This window comes from Aedes aegypti, chromosome 1, assembly GCF_002204515.2.
Source record: "Aedes aegypti strain LVP_AGWG chromosome 1, AaegL5.0 Primary Assembly, whole genome shotgun sequence".
Classification (NCBI taxonomy): domain Eukaryota; kingdom Metazoa; phylum Arthropoda; class Insecta; order Diptera; family Culicidae; genus Aedes; species Aedes aegypti.
Genome location: NC_035107.1, coordinates 202,095,822 through 202,101,821, shown reverse-complemented (window position 1 = coordinate 202,101,821; position 6,000 = coordinate 202,095,822). Strand labels below are relative to the sequence as shown.

General features: G+C 39.0%; 1 long non-coding RNA gene across 1 annotated transcript; it reads right to left on the bottom strand.

Moving 5' to 3' along the window:
* Window positions 1-1,400: 1,400 nt before the first annotated feature.
* LOC110681486 lies at window positions 1,401-2,084 on the bottom strand. Its single transcript, XR_002503215.1, has 2 exons — window positions 1,655-2,084; window positions 1,401-1,549 (listed from the first exon to the last, which is right to left on the bottom strand). It is a non-coding gene; the product is annotated as an uncharacterized LOC110681486 (long non-coding RNA).
* Window positions 2,085-6,000: the final 3,916 nt, after the last annotated feature.

Genomic DNA, 6,000 nt, shown 5'->3' with positions numbered 1-6,000 from the left:
ATGTTCTCATCGTCTGAAAATCCACACATCACCGTGGTGTTGTTGAAAGTCGACAAGAAAATTGGCCATTCGTCGGGTTGGCCTGAAAACGGGGGCAAATCTCTGGATATAGCTTGTCGAGCAGCAAGTTGTTGACTGCTTGGCGGTTGATATCGGCCTGAATGTTCATGCGGTACAAAACCCGGTGAAAGCGGTACTGCACTGCGACCACTCAGTGAATACACGTGGCTTCTGGGAATGATCGATGGTCGGTATTGACCTTGTTGTTCGTTAGGCACGGTTACCAGCGGCGGCTGCTTCGTATCGCGATTGGCAGGTGGATGAACTAAACTACCATGATAAGCGGAGATCCTGGCATTCTGCAATGGACTCCCAAACGAACAGTTACCAACTCCGAGAAGACTAGCATGGCTGGGGGTCCATCTAGGGGCTACTGCTAGGCTGTTCTGGAGAGACGTTGACTGATGTACGGACAAGTTCGAAAGAGGCGACTGTGCGGCTTGCTGGGAACTGTTGACCGAGGCGGAGTATTTTGTATTCAGCTTTCCTTCTTCCAGCAAGGTGTTCGTCTTCTTGATCCAGCTTTCTACCCGACTGGATCCTCCGTCGCACGACGATCCGGAAGGGCTGCTCATACGCTCGAGAATGGTGTACTTTTTTTGTATGTACTCACGTTGAAGTGCGTTTTCTTCTTCTAGCTTTTGAAGCTGTAACATCAGCGATCTTTGAGATCGGTTGGATTTCGCTGTCCCCGAGGAAGTTATTTCTGATCGTCTGCTGTCTGCCGGATTGTCTGGCCTTTGTAGAGCTGTGGAATCTTCTGCTGCGGTCACCGGCGATGGTAGCATTTGTGGATTGATTTCCTTTCGTGCGGCACTCCTAGTGGTCACTCTCAACGTGTTCGAAGGAAGTTTTGGCTCCGAAGCCTGACGAAGCTGGTTGACCTGACCGATGGCACTACTCGTTGATGGAAACTGCTGAATGCCTGTTGAAGTTGTTTGCTGGACCCCGGTTGCAGACGCGCATTTGGGACAACACCAGCTCATGTTCTCAACGTCTTCAGTAACTCCCACACATGAGAAATGATGCCACTCATGGCAGAGGTCGCACTGAACCATAGCTTCTGTGTCAGGCCCAGAACAAGACTTACACGACTGTCCTGGGAAGATCTGCCCAACTCCTGCCGTTGTGATTGTCACCACTGGAACGTTTTGGGTTCCGATGGGAGTTCCGATATCACCTCTACTACTTCCTTTGGCCGACCGGTCCCCTTTTGACCCACCGTTCGTGTCCGATTTGTTGCGGCTTGACATATTCGAAATGATCGAATTAAATGAATTTTGTAATTTGTTGGCACACCGTGCAACAAGAGCAGTTTCTGTATTTTTAATCCAATTTTATTTAAGCCGGGGGATTACAAAATTCCTGTTAGAATGGTTAGAGATATTGATTTGCCTTAAAATATCTTACTTTAATTGCTACTCACATTTACTGCGCTCCTAGCATGGCAGTCATAATATTGCTGCCGGTAATTGTTGCGTGACGGTACCTAAAGGTCATAGAGATTCTAATTTATAGCATTTGTATTCAAAGTTTTACACCTTTTGCATGTTATTTGATTCTCCACTAGTCTTCCTGATTTTCAGCAACTTACCAACGTTTTATTTAATTTTATGTTCAATGTATTCGACTAATCAAGACGCCAACTTCGAGATACTGTTCGTTCGGGTGGGGCACACTATCGGGAAAACTGTTTTAGCTTATATTATACTGTATGTTATTAATAACTTCACTTCTTACCGTACTCTCAAGTAGATTTAAGTTTTAACAACGACTAACATTAGATTTAAGATTTATCAGCAACTAACTTTAGCTTTAACTTCAATAATAGCGAATTCAATAAGCTCACAATTCATTGTATATCTAGTTTTTAGGTTTTCTTTTCATTCAACTCCTCATCCTTTTACTCCTTTCCATCTCGCTTATCATCATATCTGACAGCTTCCCTATCAGTAGATTCCATTTAGGTACAACTATGTCTTCTTGTGGTAGTGCATCCAAAAGCGTTGCCAGTACAGTGGGATGCGCGCCGGCAACAAGGCGATTTCAACACATTCGCGATCCTGCTATGAAATTTATATGGTAGGATCTGCAAAAGAAACTTAAAAAACGTTTCACTAAATTAAGAAAAAAAAAATAAATGTAGGACACTGGCTCTCAACACTTTTGGATATTATCTCAAATTTTTGAGAAAAAAAAGCTCTATACCCAATTCCGGCCTTGAAAGACGGAAACAAATTATTACTAACTAATCGCAAAAAAAACTCAAAAACTTAGAAGTGGGAATAATTTCAATTAAGGACTCACTAGTCCAATTGAAAACCTGTATAACTTAGGATTTCGAAAGCATTCTCGATCAAGAGAACGTTTTCAAAAATTGATCAAGAGAACGTTTCCGAAAATTCCTGGGAGACTGATTTGAAAGAAGTGAGGAAAGTCAAAAATATGAAAGCCCTATGGATAGATGGTGGAATTTTCTACATCCTCATCAAGCCATTCAAAATGTCCTCATGGGAGCCATTCAAAATCAATAAAACAGTAATAGTAGTTATAATGCAAAAGTTTGGAATCATTGCTATAGTTCTTCTGGAAATATTGATTATTCAACTAAATTAAATCTAAGTTCCACCGTTCGTTAAAATTCGATAAAAAAAATAGATATTCCACGAGAAATTCATCCCATATGCCTCTGATTCCCATACGTTACACAATATGCCCCCACAGTCCAATCAATATTTTGACTTATCGCTTTCATTTGTTCTACCACCGAATTTAAATGATAGCTTTCTTCTACATTCGTTAGCTATAAATGGACAGCCCCAGCAACTTCATTTCATCAGTTGCGTTCATTCAAAGCAGTTAAAGCTTGTTTTCAAACTTCCTACACAGAGCACCAAATAGAACCGAATTAGATGGATAGAAGCCCCTTTCCTGTCAGTAGTACGCTCGTATGTTCCCTTCCATCTCCTGTGGTCCCTAGCTAGCCAATGACTGACTGACCGAATAGTCATCATTTCAACTGATGAAGTTTTATTGATTGATGGCAACGAAAGTTGTTGCCTGTTCTGCTGCTCTCGTGTAGCCTATGGATAGATGCAGATAGATATAAGTAACTACATGAAATTAATTTGTTTGCCTCAGTTTGATATGCATTTCCATTTCTACTACGTTGTAAGCTGTGATGCTGGCAATGATATAATGTTTTTGGAAAGTACCTGTCCAAGGAATACTGGTTACATGCTTCTGTTTGTCAAGAAAAGTTTCCCAGAAGTGGTGCTACGGTGTGTATGTGTACTGAATCAACAGTTCCCATAGTTTGTCTATTCAAGTTGTCTCATATGAGCCCGATACACATCAAATTTGTACTTTGCTGTGGTGGGGAAGGTGACATGATTCCTAAGCCAATTTGGACCTTTCATAGGACATGTAGTTTTCTCTTTTATAAACAAGTGCTGTTGGGGAATCAGCTCTTGTTATGACGCAAGATGAAAGTCGTACATTTCGTTATCATAAAATGGAGTATTGTTGATTAGCGGAGTAACCGTGATCGAAATGATCATGCGTGGTTTTTTATTTAAGTATTCGAAACATTGGTTTACATGATTATGAATAAATTTTTTTTTTTTTTAATTATTTATTAGTATCAGTCCAAACATTACATTCATTTTTTTATACCTAGGTGTTCTGTGTTAGAAAACACTATCATCCTAAAGTTTCGTTTTACAAATTATGCTTTCATTATTAGTTTGTTAACAACATTTTACATTTCATTTGCCGTAGCAGTTCTGAATTTGTATGAGTGAGTTGATTTCCCCTGCTTATAAGAGATAAAAACACTTTCAATTAACTTAGCCCAACTTAACCTAGATAAATTAAGTATTTATCGTGGCAATAGAAGATGCAACGATTTTAGTCTAAAATTATTATTTATTTTATTTGACATTTTTTCTTATGTTTCAACATTGGATATCCTATGTAACTCATTAGCACATAGAGGTTAGAGGTAGCTTCAAAATCATTCTCAATATGTTTTTGAATCCTCAGCAGAGCTTTCATCCTGGTATTACAACAGATAGTCCATATTGGTACACTATCTATTTGTAGATCAAAAGCTTGTTCTTAAGACAAAGTTTTGACTATTTGTTAATAAGTGGATGAAGACATTTTACATATTTGGTACATTTGGCTTGAATGATGTGTGATTTATGTGATTTTTGAAAGTTGAATTTTTATCTAGCATGAGTCCTAGACACTAAACTTCATCTGACCAATTTATTGGAACACCTCTCAACGTGACAACATGTTTACTTGAATGTTTCAAATAAAGAGCTTTTGGTTTATGTGGGAATTTTTTGAGTTGAGTTTAAGAAATATTAGGAGAAATCTTCCATTTTTGCACGCATGATGAAAAACTATTCGAACTTATGGAGAAAATCCAGCTGATTGGACGATAGCTGGAAGCTTCTGCATGATTTTTTCCATTCGACAGGAAAATATGCCAACTGAAAAAAAAACATTTGTTGAATATATCTACTAAGAATGATAAGCTTCTCTGTGGAAGTTTCTTGATTCGGATGTAGAAAATTTCATCATCGTCAGGGCCTTAAATATTTTAGAAATTTTAATAATAGTTCTCACTTCTTCTAAAACAGTCTCCAAAAAATTTTCAAAAACGTTTTCTTGATTGAGAATGTTTTCGAAGTCCTGAGTAACTTGATTTTCAATTAGACTAAAATTCGTCATGATGATAATAAACCCTCGAGCTGTTTAGTAGAATATCTAAACGTGCTGAATTTTGTATTGAGGGCCCCCCTTTTGAGATCTGACCCGGGCCCCTCGAGGCCCAAATCCGGCACTGATGCTCCATACACAAGAAAGGCGACAATTTTGATTGTGAGAACTTCCGAGCGATCACCATTCTAAATGCGGCCTACAAGGTATTATCCCAGATCATTTTCCTTCGTCGGTCACCTGTAGTAAACGAGTTCGTGGGAAGTTATCAAGCCGACTCGTTGATGGCCGATCGACAACGGACCAGATCATTACTGTATGACAAATCCTCTAAAAATTTCGTGAATACCAAGTCCAAATGCCCTATTATTCACGACATTTTTCATCGTTTGAAGGCGGCATACGAGAGTAACGACCGCGTAGAGCTATGGAAATCATGGACGAGAACAGCTTTCCCGGGAAGCTCACGAGACTGGTAAGAGCGACCATGGAAGGTGTGCAAAATTGTGTGAAGGTTTCAAGCGAACATTCCAGTTCGTTTGGATCCCGCCGGGGACTACGAAGAGGTGAGCCGGTTTTGAATATCGCCCTATTATAAGGATCTCTTATAAAACATATCTTTAGAAATAGCTTTATCAATTACTGACAGAATACATGTTCTGGAATTAAATTATCATGTAATTCCAGGGCGGAATTCCTAGAGGCTTTCTGGCAGAGTTCTGTGGTGTCCAGGAATTCGGTTAGATTTCAAGGATAATTCCTAGAAAAGATTCTAAAGAAACTTCTTTAGAAATTTGTTTGTTTTATTCACTGCTGCAGGTTTTAATTATCCTTTAACCATTTATCACTATAGAAAAGATTATAAAGATTATCCTTCGTTGTTTCGCCACCCTCTTGAGAAACTTCATACAAATTTCTCTCAACACTGCAAAAAACGATTCAAAAATTCTAAAAAAGAGCTGAATTCTGGGATTTAAAAAAAATCAGCATTCTTAAACGTACGGTTCCTGATTTCTAAAATTTGTTCAGCAATTCCTCAACCAAATTTAAAAGTATAGGTCGGACTCGATTATCTGGAGACTTGATTATCCGGGGACTCGATTATCCGGAATGTGTTTTTTGATGTTCTTGTTTTTCAGTGTTTATGCATAAATCTGAGATAATTTGGTACCGTCAAACGGGGCTACTTTTGATTCCGGGGGCTACTTT